At 39.5% G+C, this 16,677-nt stretch overlaps 2 protein-coding genes across 4 annotated transcripts in view; one reads left to right on the forward strand and one right to left on the reverse strand.

Moving 5' to 3' along the window:
• Positions 1 to 2,850, reverse strand: part of INA (internexin neuronal intermediate filament protein alpha) — a 62,946-nt gene extending 60,096 nt beyond the window's left edge. The window contains exon 1 of one of the 2 annotated variants that reach the window (XM_030334036.1): positions 2,771 to 2,850. The gene's annotated coding sequence lies outside the window, so the exon portion shown is untranslated. The remainder of the gene's footprint in view (positions 1 to 2,770) is intronic. The other variant, XM_030334035.1, reaches the window with a different exon arrangement.
• Positions 2,434 to 16,677, forward strand: part of NT5C2 (5'-nucleotidase, cytosolic II) — a 101,044-nt gene continuing 86,800 nt past the window's right edge. Inside the window, exon 1 of one of the 2 annotated variants that reach the window (XM_030334033.2) lies at positions 2,434 to 2,513. The gene's annotated coding sequence lies outside the window, so the exon portion shown is untranslated. The remainder of the gene's footprint in view (positions 2,514 to 16,677) is intronic. The other variant, XM_030334034.2, reaches the window with a different exon arrangement.

Consider the following 16,677-nt stretch of genomic DNA (forward strand, 5'->3'; position numbering starts at 1 on the left):
TTTAAATCCTCTATAGAATTCCATTATGAGCATTCTACATTTTATTTAGCCACTCCCCTAATGATGGGCATTAAGGCTGATTCCACATTTTCTTTCTTTAAATTTAATTTTTAAAAAATTTTAAAAGTTTATTTAACTTTAAATATTTTTTATTTTTTTAAAGTTTATTTAACTTTATTTATTTAACTTTAAATATTTTTTATTTTTTAAGTTTATTTAACTTTTTTCTGTTAGCACAGAGCCTGATGTAGGGCTGGATCTCATGAACAGTAAAATCATGACCTGAGCTGAAATCAAAAGTTGGACGCTCAACTGACTGAGCCACCCCAGCACCCTCACATTTTCTTTTTTAACAATACGATAGTAATTATCCTTATACACACCTCCATATTACATACAGTTAGATAAGTAGAAGTGGTATTGCTGAGACATGGATTTAATAGATGTTGTTCAGTTGCCCTCTAAAGTGGAGGTGCCAATTTATATTCTTTTGATATTATGAAGATTGAAAATTGTTGCCAATCTCAGTTTTAATTTCCATTTCCTTGGTTACCAGTGAGATAGTATTTTTTTGTGTGTTTGTTAGCAATTTGTATTTTCTGTGAACTGCCTATTTATATTATTTGCCCATTTTTCTAGTAGATTTTTCTTCTTATTGATTTGTTAAGAATCCTTTGTATGTTCCAGATACAAATCCTTTGTTTTATATATTACAAATTTTTTCTTAGTCAGTTATGTCTTAAGTTTGTTTCCCAATTTTTAAAGTTATTACATGTCTCTGATTTTTAAAATTACTTGTTCTGATTTTTTTTGGAAACACAGTTCTCGATGATAAAAGTAGTATAAACAATGTAGAAAACCTGGGAAATTTATGGAAAAGTATAAAGAAGAAAAGAAACCACCCTGAGTAACATACTTATATATTTCCTTTTAGTTTGTGTGTGTTTGTGTGTGTGCACTTTTTCTTGCTGTTGTATTTTATATACATATATATATATGTGTGTGTGTATGCATATATACGTATATATATACATATACACACACACACACATATATGCATGCATTTTATTTGCTCAGTGGGATGGTCTTTAGACAGAAATCCTGACCTTTTTCCAAAAACACTTGGTTTAAAGATGGTATTAGATGAACTTCCAACTCCTATTCCTTTTTCTCACATAATCCTGAAAAATCTAGTAGGTGAGAGGTCCAAGGCCTGTCCTCAGCTGACCTGAATTGAAGTTGGCTCAAAAACCACCAGAGAGGTAAAAAAAATGCTCCAGCAGAGCAGAGCAGTTATTTAAAAGTCTTGAAGGTTTTAGTTGATGGCAAGCGCAATGAGTCAATAGTGCGGAAGCCAAGAACTTCACTGTGTGAATTGGAAGGCAGTAAGTCCTATAAGGAGGAAGTTAGGGGACTGCTTTGCTCTGATGGTACTACAAACATTTGATTCCGTTTTGGGTGATATACTCTACAGGAGCCACATTCAAACCTACTAGGTTCATGAGAATGAGGACAAAGACCTCCCCTCCCCCAGTAAAGGGAGATACTGGTCCAGAACAAAAGAAGACCTTGGGCAGAAATCTTCAAGTATCTGAAAAGCAGAAGTCAAAGAGAGATTAGACCGGTTTGTTCTCTGAGGCTCCCAAGGGATAGGACTTGGGCCAGAAAGTAGAGGCTTCAGAAACACTTTATTACCGTTGTCAGCGCTGCTGAGGAATGCATTGCTCTGGAAATAGTGGGCTTTCTGTCACTTGGGGTCTTCTTTAGAATTGGTGGTGGGTCAATACAAACATTTATTGAGTGCTGTGTGCCAGGACTGTGCTAAGCACCTTCCCTCTACTATTTCATCCTGTAACACCTGTACGTACTATTGTTATCTGTTCCCGTATTATAGATGAGGGAACTAGGTAGTGAGGTCAGGTAATTTGCCCAAGGTCACACAATTTGTAAGCGGTGGAACTGGAATTCCAGCCTGTTCTGACAAACTTCAAAGCTAGTGCTTTTAATTGTCAATGGGATTCAAGGGTGCTATGGGGGTCTGGACCAGAGTGGCTTTGAGGTCCATTCGACCAGAAGATTCTGTGACTGGGAAAAAGGGTACCCCATCCCTCTAAGGAAAAGCGTTGGAGCATTGGCCAAGGCTAGGTAGCCCCGGGCCTTGCTGAGGGGCGGGGCACAAGGCCAAGGGATGCAGACCTAAAAGACATGTAAGGATTGTCAACACGCGTTACCCCACAGCTCGGCAACAACTGATGTTCTGTTGTTTGTGAATCTAGCAAACCTGAGCGCTAGAGCCCGAGGCGCGCGCGCCAGCATCGCGGCTCCTCTCTGCCAGAGCAGCTAGGGAGCGTCGTGGCGACCGGGTTATGCGGCGGAGCTGGGGAAAGAACAGCGCGCCGGTCCCTGGCAGGGCGCGAGCTGGGGGCGGTGCCAGGGCGGCGGGGGCGGGGAAGGCGCGCGCCGAGGCGGCTGCGGCAGTTGCGCGCTGGGATTGCTGCCGTGCGGCGGGGCCGGTGAGTGCGGCTGGACCCGCGGGAGGGCGGGGAGGGAGCGGGCGAGCGAGCCAGCAAGCACGCGAGGGAGGGTGCGTGTCCGAGCGCGCGACTTGGGACCGGGGACCGGGGACCGGGGGCCAGCGCCTGCCCCTGCCCCACCCGGGCCGCTGCGCCCCTCCCAGCGCTCGCCTGCGTGTCTGAGGGCTCGGCGCCCGCGTCCCCGCACGGCGTTCCCACCCCCCGGCAGCTCGCCCCTGCCTCAGATTGGCCCCTACCTCCGCGTCGCGGCGACGCCCCCAGCCTCACGTCACGCCCGCGCCATTGTTTCCATGCCTTCGGCTCGTCGGGACTCGCCTTACCCTCGGAGCGCGGCCCTTCGTCTCCTCAGAGCCAGCCTCGTCGTGTCACGTCCTGTTCCCCCGCTTTCCTCACGCTGGTGGCAGCCCCCACCCCGCCTCAGGCGGATACCTCTTTACTCAGTTCTGCTTATTTTTCCGGCCGACGCCGGCTTTCGCCGTCCTCGCCAGAGGCCAGCGTTTCCGCCCTCTTGATGGGCCTCAACCCCTGCGCTTTCGGGGTGGACCCCAGGGAGCTAGCGGACAGCTGTGGAAGGAGGCGAGGTTGACAGCGTTTTAGCAAGACCCGCCGGAAATTGCCAGCTTGATAGCCCACATGCCAGTTCTGTCCTTGCAGTGCTTCTTGGAAAGCTCACCGCGAATCGCAAACCGCCGCAAAAACCATGCTGGTTCTTTCCAAAGGGCTCCCAAGTCCGGGGTCAGCTGTCCGGTGGCGGTCCGTTCCTTTCCTTTTCTGGGGATCCCTGAAGCTGGTGATAGTCGAGAGGGGAGATGCACATCAGAGGCCTGAACCATTAGTCGTTAAGCATAACGTTTGGGGGGTTTGACGTCAGTAGGCCTCAGCTTTTAAAAGCAGTCGGTAGAGCTTGGTGTCAGATTTGGTTTTTTCCAGTGCGGTCGGCCCCGTTAGGTTTGAGGGATGTATTGCAAAGTACAGTGCTCTGCAGTGACTAGTCACTTTATAGGGTTGTTTGTGTCCGGATGCAGAGAGGTTCTTGGTTGAACTCTACTTGTTTCATAATGGCTGGACACTGTTCATTTTGCCTCTTCAGAGAGCAGGTGCAATTTCTGCTAACTAACTTGAAGGGAGGAATGTTGAAACAGTACCATTTACCATGGAAACTTAATGTGATTTAGGTCTTCTTGAAAATTACTAGGACATTTTTCTTTCCTAATTTAAGTTTTTTAAAGTAGGCTCCACGCCCAAAGTGGGGTTTGTACTCAAAACCCTGAGATCAAGAGTCACTTGCTCTCCCACTGAGGCAGCTAGGCTCCCCTACTGAGACACTTTTCAGTAATGGTTAGAATTTATCTAGATGAAGACGTCCAGGCCTGTAGAGGTTAAGTTCCAAAGGACACAGCTAGTCAGTAATTAAAATGAGAACTCCATAGGCCAGTGCTAGCACACACAGACTTTATTTCTGAAATTCATTTCTTTTGCAATATAAGCCACTACAATTTCGGCTCTTTATAGGTTGCTGCATTTACTGTCATTAACCTAGAATTTAGTAATCAGTCTGTAAAATGAGAGGGCTGAAGGAGATGTTCTGCAAGGTTTTGGTCAGTTCCACGATTTGATTCCATGTATGAAAATTTGTAATTAGCTACAAGTTTCCAAAAGTTTGTAATTGTGGGGAGATTTATGTAGAGAGGTATTATGTATCTGCAAGCCTTACTACTGACATCAGGTGTATCTTTCTAAAGGAAACCAGTTGACAGTGGGATGTTAGGAGGAGGGATGTTCATTCATCTGTCTCTCTAGGCTGTTTCTGCTGTTTCATGGGGGAAAGAAAGCTCTCATAACATGTTTGTTTTAATACATCTTTTCATTGCTCTTAACAAAAAGCTTAATTCAGTGAAATACTGAGGAACAAAAAACAAACCCCAACCTTTTCATACTATTTATGACTGTGTTCTTTTCCAGTTCCTCATCTAAGCATTGTTTTTATGTAGTTTATTATTTTTTTAGTTTTTTAACGTTTTATTTATTTTTGAGAGAGACAGAGTGTGAGCAGGGGAATGGAAGAGAGAAAGGGAGACACGGAATCCGAAGCAGGTTCCAGGCTCTGAGCTGTCAGCACAGAGCCTGACTTGGTGCTCAGACTCACCAGCCATGAGATGATGACCTGAGCTGAAGTCCGGTGCTTAACTGGCTGAGCCACCCAGGCACCCCCTGTTTTTATGTAGTTTAAATTACTATGTACGTATTTTTTTAAAGCTTATTTATTTTGAGAGAGAGACCCCGAGAATGGGGGAGGGGTAGACAGAGAGAGGGAGAGAAAGAATCCCAAGCAGGCTCTACACTGCCAGTGCAGAGCCTGATACAGGGCTTGAACCCATGAAACTGTGAGATCATGATCTGAGCTGAAACCAAGAGTCAGTTGCTTAACTGAGTGAGCCACCCACACGTCCCTGTACATACTGCTTTTAATTTTGCATTTACCCATATTTCTGAGATGGCCGTGTATCTGAAGAATTCATCTACTTTTCATTTGTAGAGGCTCTATAACATGCTTTTATAGCAAGTAGTCAACACTGCCTGGCATATAGTCTCTCAGTAAATTTTTGTTGAAGGAATGTAGTATTTTGAACCACTTAACATCTATGAAAACAAAATGTTAAATATCACAGGGCATATGTGAAGTGACATTTGAGCAATAAAGGCAGTCAGTGCTTTGAGCCAGTAAACAGCATCACATATGTTTGAGGGCCTAGTTTTTGGAGTCTGGGTTTGAGACCTGGCTTGCAACTTACCATCTCTGCAACCTTGGAAAACAGCCTCACGCAGTTTCTCTCACCACCAAAAAGGAGAAAATAGAACAAATTTCACAGGGTTGTGTGGGTTAAATGGGATAATTCCGTTGAAGCAATACTAGCATACATTAAATTCTCTATAAATGTTAGCTGTTACTGTTTATTGTTGAAAGTGGGAAGATTACTGCATGTTTGTGGGATCAGGGAATAGATAAAGATGGTGACACAAGAGTAAGAAGATGCAAAAGTGGATGTAGTGAGGGTTTAATGAATAGGTTGCTCTCACTAAAACAAAGTGGTAGAGTAATAGTATGAGATAAGGCTGGAGAGAGAATTTCTGGTAAGCTGTTTTATAAGATATGCAACATGGGTTTCTTGCAATAGAGCAGAATTAATGAAATAAGCTAACCTTTTTTAATGAGTGGTTGGTGTTCGCTTTGTTTTTTAGGTTCAGACCAAAAAAAGTTCTTTGCTTTAAGGAAGTTGATTACAGATTGTTACAGATTGCCAAATTCCTTGTCATTTGAAACAGCATATCTTATATATGACTTTTGAAATTTGGTTGTGTTTTGTGATTGGTTACCAGAGCTTATGGTGGCTGTCCTTCATTTGTTCCTTCCTTTCTTCCTCTTTCCCTCTTTTTTCTTTTTTAAAGTTTATTTATTTTGAGAGAGAGAGAGAGAGACACAGCATGTGAATGGGTGAGGGGCAGAGAGAGAGGGAGAGAGCGAATATCAAGCAGGCTCTATACTGCCAGTGCAGAGCCTGACATGGGGCTAGAACCCACGACTGTGATATCATGACCTGAGCTGAAGTCAAGAGTCGGATGCTTAACTCACTGAGCTACCCACGTGCCCCCTCCTTCTTTCTCTCTTAAATGGAAAACAACTTCTTAGCAAGCCCCCTCCCCCAAAAAAACCCCCAGTAAAAATGGCAAAATTGCCAGCAGAGCAGAAAAACTGCCCTCTTTTTGGGTAGAGCACAGAACCAGAAGGTTTAAATTGACTTGGAGAGCGCTGAATTATTTGTTCCTACCTTTTGTGTGTATCTTGATTGGGAAGCAATATCAAGAGTGTAAGATGGAAAAGCCTGCTATGTCAGGATCTGCTTGGAAAGAGAAAACTGAAGTCTGAAACTTAATGGATAAAACAAACAAAAACAAAAATATATGGTTTGTTGGGAATTAGTATGTTTCCATTTCAGACGTCCAGTGGCATATATGTTTTAAAAGCTCCTTGGTTCAGTTTAATGGGGTTTCTTTAATGTTAAAATTTATTTTAAAATATGAAATACTTTTATATCTCAAATGTTTTTAAACATACAGAAAAGCATGTAATGATCACCTTGTAGGCCATCATATTTACTTTGTTTAGTTTTCTCTCTTTTTTTAGTTTATTTATTTAGAGAGAGAGCAGGTGTGAGAGAGCACGGGAGGGAGAGAGAGGGAGAGAGAATCCCAAGCAAGCTCTGAGCTGTCAGCACGGAGCCCGATGTGGGGCTTGAATTCCTGAGCCATGAGATCATGACCTGAGCCAAAACCAAGAATCTGACACCTAACTGATTGAGCCACCCAGACACCCCTGTATATTTTTTTTCTATTTTCTAATTGTGTGTTTTCTTTTTTCAATATAAATTTTTCAAAGGGATAAAACTACAGATACAGCTGAGGCCTGTATGTATCCTTGTTGATCCTGTTTCCCTCTCTTGCCTTCTCTTGCCCACTTCTAAAGGTAAAGATGGTCATGAATTCAGTAATTATCATTCCCATTATGTTTTTTTTTACTTTTACTAATATGTATATATCCGTAAAAGTACATACACTCTTATGTTTATACGTATGATTCTGCAGCATGGTTTTTTTGTTCAGCATTGTTTTTGGTATGTGTGCATGTGGATACATAAGTCTTTACTAGTTCATTTTAGTTGCCCTATAGTATTGCATTATATGAATAAACCAGTTTATGGATTTTTAGGTATTTCTGATTTTTTTTTGAAGTGAAGTTTAATTTTATTGAATAGTATATAATACAGCTTTTTAATCATAAAGTATAATGAGAATTCCACCATGAACCTGTCACCTTTGGTATTTCTTCAAGGGAATAAATCCGTAATTTCTACACAGTATCACTTTAAAACAATAAATCTCGATTCCTATTTAGAATAAAGCAAGAACCTAGCTATGGGACCTAAAGTTTATAGCAAAACAATAAAATATTATCTTTATTTATTTTATTTATTTTTATTAGTTATTTTTTTAAATTTACATCCAAGTTAGTTAACACATAATGTAATAATGATTTCAGGAGTAGAATTTAGTGCTTCATCACTTACATGTTAACACCCAGTGTTCATTCATCCCAACAAATGTCCTCTTTAGTGCCCCTTGCCCATTTAGCCATCTTCCCACCCAGAATGCCCCCCAGCAACCTCTAGTTTGTTCTCTGTATTTAAGATTTTTTTGCTATTATTAATGAAGCATAAACATTCTTGGATTGTCATCTTATTTACATATGTGAGAATTCTAAGCTTAGGGAAATCTTAGGTTGTAGAGTATGAAGATCTTCAACTTTGTTAGATAATGCCAAATTATTTTCCAGAATACTAAATCCAAAATCTTAGCAGATTGTGGGAGTTCCCAGTTTGCAATATCCTTACACTGATATTGTTTAGAGGTTTAAATTTTAAAACAAATAAAATTTCATTTTAATTTGCCTTTCCCTGATTATAAGTGAGATTGAGCTTCTTTACATCCATTTATTATAAGGTTTCCTCTTCTGTGAATTGCTGTTTATAGATTTCTCTTGGCTTGTTTACTTTTCCATCATTAGTTCCTAGCTCTCTTTATTTACTAATCCTTTCTCATTTGTGGTGTTGCAGATACCTTCTCAGTGTTTAATCTCTTTTCCTGTGCAGAAATTTTAAATTTTTATTCCAACTTTTTATTTGCAATAAATTTCAATATAGAAAAGTGCAATAATGTTCAATGAATTTGTCTTTCATTTGGATTCACCAGTTAACATTATGCCACGTTTTTTCATTTATACATTTTTTCCTGAACGTTTTGTTTTTTAATGTTTATTTATTTTGAGAGAGAGAGAGAGCAGGGGAGGGGCAGAGAGGGAGAGAATCCAAGCAGACTCTGTCAGCGCAGAGCCCGATGTGGGGCCGGATGTGGGACCCAATGCGGGGCTTGATCTCGTGAACTGTGAGATCATGACACTTAACTAAGTGAGACAGTCAGGTGCTCCCTGAACCATTTAAAAAAAATTTTTTTTTTTCAACGTTTATTTATTTTTGGGACAGAGAGAGACAGAGCATGAACGGGGGAGGGGCAGAGAGAGAGGGAGACACAGAATCGGAAACAGGCTCCAGGCTCTGAGCCATCAGCCCAGAGCCTGACGTGGGGCTCGACTCCCGGACCGCGAGATCGTGACCTGGCTGAAGTCGGACGCTTAACCGACTGCGCCACCCAGGCGCCCCATCCCTGAACCATTTAAAAGTAAGTCGCAGACATCATGACACTTCATTCCTCAAATGATCTACTTGAATACCCTAAAAACAAAGATGTCCCGTAAAACTACACATTTAACATGGAGGTAACATTATTATCTAATACATGGAGGATATTAAAAATTTCACAGGAAAAAATAGTTTCAGAGCGGTTCCAATAATGACCTTTATAGTATTCTTCAACCTAATTCATTGGTGCCCAGATCTAGTCTGAGATCACGAATTAATTGCATTTAGTTGCCATGTCCCTTTAATTATTTTTAATCCACTGCAGGTTCCCAGCTTTTTGTTTGTTTTCTAAACATTGATGTATTTGAAGAGTCCAGGCCAGTTGTTTTGTAGAACAAAGCTGTAATAAAAGTTAGGTGAATGTGTTCTCTCAGAGTATCTTCTTATACTGTACTCACCCTTCTTGTGATGACATGAGATGATAAAGTGCCCACAAGATGAGATGAAGTGAATGGCATAGGCACTGTGAAGTAACCTTAAGCTACTATTGATCTTCCGACTATAACAGAAGGAGGATCATCTGCTTCTGGAGGTTGCAGTTGACACCAGATAACTGAAACCACGGAAAGGAAAACCACTAATAAAGGGAGACCACTGGACTACATTGTGCAGAGGCTGCAAATATTAAACATCATGGGCTCTAGCATTATAAATAATTATTAAGCACTATGTGTCAGCTGGTGTTCTTAGCACCTTGCACTTATTAATGTATTGAATCCTTGTTCCATATCTGGCCATTTTGAAGTGGAGGAAAGAAACTGAAGTGATTGTGTAATTTGCTCAGTCATAGAGCTAGTTAAATTAGTGTTGGAGGCAGATTTTGAATCCAGACGTTGTGGCTCTAGAATGTATGCTCTTCATCATAAGAATTCTGTGATGTTGGTGAAATTATTTAACTTCCCAATGCTGTTTTCTTCTTTGTATAATGAAGATAATAGCACCTGACTCATATGGTGGTTGTGAGAAGTCAGATGAAATATGTATAGTGCTTAGAATAATACATGAAAAAATGTGAATGCTTAGTAAATGTTAGCTGTTATGTTAGCATTATTAAGGCATTGAACTTATGTATCTCTGGATTTTTATCAAATAAGCAGACTAATCCATAAATGAATTTATAAACCAAAAAGTGAAAATACTGTGATGATTATTTCTGCCTTTCTGATTTTTATCTTTTTTTTTTTTTCGTGAGAGTTAAGATTACAGCTAGAACAAAGTTGAACGATGAGCCAGGAACTCATGGGTAAAATAATTCGTTCTTTTTGAAATCAAACAATTTTTTACCTCCTTTTTAAAAGAATGTTCAATAATTATTATTAAAGGTGCAAAGAATTGTATATTGGCTCAATGTAAAAAATGTCAGGCTTAGTTACCTTTATGCTTTTGAAAGACCTTAGTTAATTATAGCAATATTTTATTTTTTATTTATTTTTTTAATTTTTTTTTCAACGTTTATTTATTTTTGGGACAGAGAGAGAGCATGAACGGGGGAGGGGGAGAGAGAGAAAGACACAGAATCGGAAACAGGCTCCAGGCTCTGAGCCATCAGCCCAGAGCCCGACGCAGGGCTCGAACTCACAGACCGTGAGATCGTGACCTGGCTGAAGTTGGACGCTTAACCGACTGTGCCACCCAGGCGCCCCAATTATAGCAATATTTTAAAGAAATAGATGGCATACTACATATCCTCAAGCGCATTCATTTAAAATGTCTTCTTTACATGCTTTCTTTTTCTTTGTGTCAATAACCATGTTATTGTTGAAGGTCTAGTGTTACTCAAAACATTGTTAGAAGAAACTTTCATATGTTGATATAGAACAAAAATACTGTATGGTGTGTGATATGGCTCAAGTAACAGAATTCCAGGAGTAGCAGTGGTAGAATGTTTAGGAGAACATAACAAAATTCAGGTCTCCCTTGTATATTTAGGAACTTTAGGAACATGTGAAGTAAATTTGTATTTTCCAGTTCGTTTCAGACTAGAAATTGGAGCATATTATTGCTTGAAGAAGAACAGATTGTCAAGGCAACAGGTACTGCATTTCTCACTTGACAAGATCTCTTCTCAGTTTTGTTATTTTCCATCAGAGAACAAAGAAGCTTTTGTTCCAAGGCCTGATGTCGAAATGTTAGCAAAATATTACGTTAATCAAGCCAAGAATCTTATGCGTTTCTGAACCAAAAGTAAGATTTCACAAAGACTGTTTTAGAGCGTTAAAAGGAACTTGTGCAATTCTTGCATTTTCAGGCTTACACAAGAATTAGCTTTTAAAGAGCAAAGAGCTGCCAAGTGTATAGGTCTAGGAGCTCCATTTTTTTCTGCCTGTGTGTATCAAGTCGCCGTTAAAGAACTGGGAAACAGCAGCAAAACAAAACAAATCTCACCTTATGGTCTTCTATTTTAGAGAAAGAGACTGACTCTTACTGTCAAAATATATCACGTCTGGAAGTGTTAATGTGCAAAAAAAGAAAAAGGGTATGAGAATAGCAAATAATATGTGCACAAGTTTGTTAGTTGCAGTTTGTTAGCTTTCACTTGGTGTGTAAACTATGAATGCTGGCCTTTTACAGGAACGTATAGTACATTTGCAGGGTAAATGATAGAACTCTGAATGAAACTAATGAAATGAAAATGAACAAAAAGCTGTTACGAAGTGTTCAGAAGATAAGAGGTAATGAAACATTTAACACAGTTTTATTTTAATACAACAGTTTTAAGGAGTCTCCCTTTTGGGGAAAATATCTCAAAATATTTTATGTGATTATTTTCTTCACATATTTTATGATTAGAAGGAGTTACAAAAATAACTTTCAAAGCTGTGGTTTGTTTGAAAGTGCTGTTCTTTGAGTTAGAGGTGACACAATTGTCGGGAGGGAAGAATTTTCTCTGTCCTTCAAAGTCCTAGCTGGACTAAGAAGTAAATTAACATGGGACAGATTAACAGGAAAAAGTCAAATTTAATAGCATAGATAGGGGGACTCCACACAGACGTGGAAATTCCAGAGATGGACAACATGATGCTTATATGTGCTGAGGAGAGGGGTAGGGGCTTGAGGAGATACAAAGGGGAGAGAGAACTTGAGCAGGAAGGTGAGAGGAGATGGTTGGAAGACAAAGATTGCCTTGTTATGAAGATAAGTTTCTTAGAGGAGTTTCTATTATTAGCTCTCTTCTTGATAGAAGCAGGCAATTGAGGGACAGGTAAAGAGCTTCTGAATCTGCTAGGTTTTGTTTGCTTTTAACTGAAAATGCTGGCCCATCCTGGGGCAGCCTGCCATTGGCTCCTGTGCTATTAACTATAGATTTTATAATTTAGATTTTCATCAGTACTGTTAGATAAATTAATCTATACCTGTATCTGACTCCCCTTGTTTTCTAGGGAATACATTTGTAAGTTTGTTGGTTTGTTTGTGGTCATGTTACAGAGGGGACCCTAAGCCAATACTTAATGTTAAAACTAACTGACTTACCACTATACTTTCTTGGTTTACTTGCTCATTGGTCAAGGAATAGCGTTATCAAGGGCCATGTGTAAAGTATGCCTACTTATCAAACAGATGCTGAGTGGAGACTTATCAAGGGTTTGCAGTAGGCAAGAAGCCTGTTCCTTACTGTTAGACCAGCCAGTAAAAGTGATTCTACAGATGTGCATTTTCCTTTCAGTAGAAATGGCCCACAGCAGTATTGTCAGTATTCTTCTGGTTCAACATACCTTACAGTTCATATATAACTTGTATTAATTATATAGATTGTGTATTTAAAGCTGTTAGCAAGTTGTCAGAACATAAGGAAAACAAGGTCATATGAAATATTTTGTAAGTATCCTTAGTATCATAACAAAGGAAATGTTTTTAAAAAGTCAACTGTAATAAAGTAATTTTACTACTTTACACACACTCAGGCACACATTTACACAAATACAATGTGCCTCCTTATTTAGTTCAATACCAGGCCTTACAGATGGAGGATTATCTTTAACTCTTCTTTTTCCATAAACTAGTTTAATATATGTAATACGCAGTTAAAGTTGTATTTATGAAAATTAAAATAAATTTCAAGCTGGTGAGAAAATTTGAAGAAACCATTCAAAATTATTCTTATTCTCTCCACCCAAGTTTCAGAGCGGTGTTCAGTGTTCTTAGAATGGTTGATTATAAAACTTAGAAATTTCAAGTTTTATATTTAAACACAAAATAAATTCCAGTGAAGTTTAGTAAACCCTGAGTGTTCATACTTACTTGCTGTTATCATTACTCTGTTATCTAGATTGACCTACTTATTCTGGTGAACAATGAATGTTTGATTCAGTATATCATGTATATTAAGCACTTTGCCAGATAGACTTGTGCTACATAATGTGTTTACTTGCTACTCACTTCTTTCCAAGTAAATTACTGATGTGAGCTGAAACATTTAAAATGGTTTTACTAACCAGGTTTACCCTAGTTTCAGTTACTCTTTGCTTCCTGTTTTCATTAGTTGCCTGGAGCCGTTGGGGCAGCTGTTTTTCCTTTTAGGGGGTGGGGCAGGGATAGGGGGGTGGTGACATCATTAGTGGTGAAAGGAGCGGGTATGTTGAAATATTTTTACGTGAAACAACAATATTTCAAATGCTTGAAAGTTCGTTTCAGTTGTTACTCTTCAGGGACAAGTATTTTGTAGGCTGTGTATTTTATGTTGAAACAAAGAATTTTCTAACTGTACCACTATTGTTTGAAAGGAATTATAATTTGAGCTTTTTATTCCGTATTAGTCACTACTGTACCTTACTGAATAAAACTCCTCTTAAGCTTGATACTGTAAACAAGTGACAAATGAAATATTTACCTACTTATTGGAACTGTTGTCTCTTTTGTTTTGGTTTTTTTGGCCAATTGATAAAGTATCATCTTTAATTTTAATATTACTAAAGAAAATAGTTAAGCATTAGATAGATTGACTCTGGATAGTGTTCAAAAGTCTGTCATATAGTGTTAAGATGTGTTAGATAAGATCATAGTAAAATTGTCATATGAGGAATTATTTGAAGATGATTGTTTAAAAAATCTTACCCCTTATCTTCACATAACTGTAGACTTCATGGCAGATTTTATTTCATGTTAGTGATAATGTGATTACTTAATAATTTATGTTTACATTTTAGTTAAAGTTTTCTGTTCTCTTCGTGAGAGTCTGTAACTTGAATTTTTAAAAGAAAATACATTTTGGAGCACCTGGATGGCTCAGTCAGTTGAAAAAAAATATATATTTTTTGTTTATTTTGAGAGAGAGAGAGTGCATGCAGGCAAGGGAAGAGCAGAGAGGGAGAGAGAATCCTAAGCAGGCTGTGTACTGTCAGTGTGGAGCCCAACACAGGGCTTGATCTCATGAACCATGAGATGATGATGTGAGCCAAAATCAAGAGTTGGATCCTTAAGAGACTGAGCCACCCAGGTGCCCTGCTCATCCCACTCTTGATTTTTGCTCAGGTCATGATCCCAGGGTTGTGGGATAGAACCCCACATTGGGCTCTGTGCTCAATGTGGAGCCTGCTTAAGATTCTCTTTCTCTCTCTCTCTGCCCCTCACCCTCAGCTCTCAAACAACAACAACAACAAAAGAAAAGGTATTTTTTAAATGGTTTTTTTCATTTTTTTTCACATTTATTTATTTTTGAGAGACAGAGTGCAAGTGGAGGAGGGGCAGGGAGAGAAGGAGACACAGAATCTGAACCAGGTTCCAGGCTCTGAGCCGTCTGCACAGAGCCCAATGTGAGGCTTGAACCCACAAACTGTGAGATCATGACTTGGGCCAAAGTTGGATGCTCAACCAACTGAGCCACCCAGGTGCCCCAAAGAAAAGGTATTTTGTTGACGTCCATGAATGACCCAGGAAAGTGCTTTGAATTTTCCCTATAATAATTTGAATAAAGGAATTGAAATCTGTGGGGAAAATCTTTTCTTAGTGTAGTTACTACCTCTCATTTTTTTGTGTGTTTATTTTGAGAGAGAGCAAGAGTGGGGGAAGGGCAGAGAGAGAATCCCAAGCAGGCTCAGCACTCAGCAAGGAGCCCATGGGCTAATCCCAGGAACTGGGAGATCATGACCTGAGCCAAAATTAAGAGTTGGACACTCAACTGTGCCACCACTCAGGCGCTCCTCTACCTCTAATTTTTGAGGAAAGAAAAAGCCTGACTTTAAAAAACCGTTTCATTGAGGTATAAATATATGCAATAAACTGCACATATTTAGAGTATACACTAAGTTTTGATGTATGTGTACACATGTGAAACAATCACCATAATTAAGATAATGAACATATCCCTCCCAAAAGTTTCTTTGCGTCCCTCTTTGCCTTACTCCTTCACCTCAGTCAACCACTAATCTTATTTCTGTTACTGCAGATTAGTTTGCATTTTCTGGAATTTTATGTAAACAGGATCATGTAGTATGCAGTCTTGTTTGTCTGCTTTCACTTAGCATAATTCTGAAATTTATTCATGTTGTATATCAGTAGTTCATTTTTGTTTTTAAGTTTGTTTATTTTGAGAGAGAAAGCACCAGGAAGGGAGGGGCAGAGAGAGGAGAGCATGAGAATCCCAAGCAGGCTTCAGACTAGTGTGGAGCCCCACGTGGGACAGAAACCCACAAACCCTCAGATTGTGACCTGAGCCGAAGTAGATGCTTAACCAGCTGAGCCACCCAGGAGCCCCAGTAGTTCATTTTTTTTTTTTTAATTGCATAGTATTATTCCATTGTATGGATGTACTACAGTTTATCCATTCACCTGCTCATAGATGCTTGGGTTGTTTTACTTTATGGTTATTACAAACAAAGTTGTTGTGAATATTTGTATATAAGTCTTTACATGAATATTTGCTTTCACTTCTTTTTTTAAATTTTTTTTCACATTTATTTATTTTTGAGAGACAGAGCATGAGTGGGGGAGGGTCAAAGAGAGAAGGAGACACAGAATCCAAAGCAGGCTCCAGGCTCTGAGCCATCAGCCCAGAGCCCGACGCGGGGCTCGAACTCGCGGACCGCGAGATCGTGACCTGAGCTGAAGTCGGACGCTTAACCGACTGAGCCACCCAGGCGCCCCTAAAAATTTTAAGCTTTCTAATAGTAATGTAGTGGAATATTACTGTAGTAATTTGCATTTCCCTGATGATAAATGACCTTGAGCATCATTTCATATACTTAATTGCCGTCTATCTTGATTGATGAAGTTCACATCTTTTGCCTGTATTTTTATAATTGTTTGTCTTATTGCTGTATTTTGAGAGCTCTTTGTGTATTCTGGATATAATCCTTTTTCAGATGTGTAATTTGCAAATATTTTCTTACATACTGTAACTTATCTCCCCTCTCCCTTACTGGAGAGATAGAAAATATATTAAAAAAAATTTTTTTTAAGTTTATTTATTTGAGAGAAACAGCATAAGTAGGGGAGGGGCAGAGAGAGGGAGAGAAATAGAATCTCAAGCAAGCTCTGTGCTGCTGGCACAGAGCCTGACATAGGGCTTGAACTCGTGAAACCATGAGATCGTGACCTGAGCCCAAACCAAGAGTTGGACATTTAATCGACTGAGCCACCCAGGTGCCCTGAAAAAAATATTTTTTAATGTTTATTTTATTTATTTTGAGAGAGAGAGAGAGAGGGCACATCTGTATGCCAGTTCTTGGGGGAAGGGCAGAGAAAGAAGGAGAGAGAGAGAATCCCAAACAGGCTCTGTTTGGGATTGATCCCATGAACTGTGAGATCATGACCTGAGCTGATACCAAGAATTGGACCCTTAACTGACTGAGCCACCCAGGTGCCCAGAGATAGAAAATATATTAATGGAAATGCAA

Source organism: Lynx canadensis, chromosome D2, assembly GCF_007474595.2.
Source record: "Lynx canadensis isolate LIC74 chromosome D2, mLynCan4.pri.v2, whole genome shotgun sequence".
Taxonomy (NCBI): domain Eukaryota; kingdom Metazoa; phylum Chordata; class Mammalia; order Carnivora; family Felidae; genus Lynx; species Lynx canadensis.